The 248-nt window shown below is 55.6% G+C and overlaps 1 protein-coding gene and 1 long non-coding RNA gene across 2 annotated transcripts in view; both read left to right on the top strand.

The window, feature by feature from the left end:
• The window catches only part of LOC112144307 (tripartite motif-containing protein 16-like), a gene marked incomplete in the record, with an annotated part of 1,074,856 nt that overhangs the window by 345,768 nt on the left and 728,840 nt on the right, over positions 1–248 (top strand).
• Positions 1–248, top strand: part of LOC112144402 — a 32,214-nt gene that overhangs the window by 12,501 nt on the left and 19,465 nt on the right. The gene's annotated exons all lie outside the window — the stretch shown is intronic.

The raw sequence follows: 248 nt of genomic DNA on the forward strand, positions 1-248 counted from the left end.
GGGGACGCTACACTGTGCTACAAGTTCCAGGCCCAGTCAGGGGGGCACCTGAAACCTGGTGTATGAACCTGTAGGCAGTAGCGGTTTTAGGCACTGGCACTACGGGCAGCTGCCCGGGGAGTAATTGTGGAACTGCCACTGATTCCAGGGTACTGGAGAGGAGAGTCTGTCCAATAGTCGAACCTCAGATCCATGGACAATAGTGCAGTTTCTGTTTTGATTGTGGAATAGTGGACCCCCCCCCCCCC

Source organism: Oryzias melastigma, linkage group LG17 (genome assembly GCF_002922805.2).
Source record: "Oryzias melastigma strain HK-1 linkage group LG17, ASM292280v2, whole genome shotgun sequence".
NCBI lineage: Eukaryota > Metazoa > Chordata > Actinopteri > Beloniformes > Adrianichthyidae > Oryzias > Oryzias melastigma.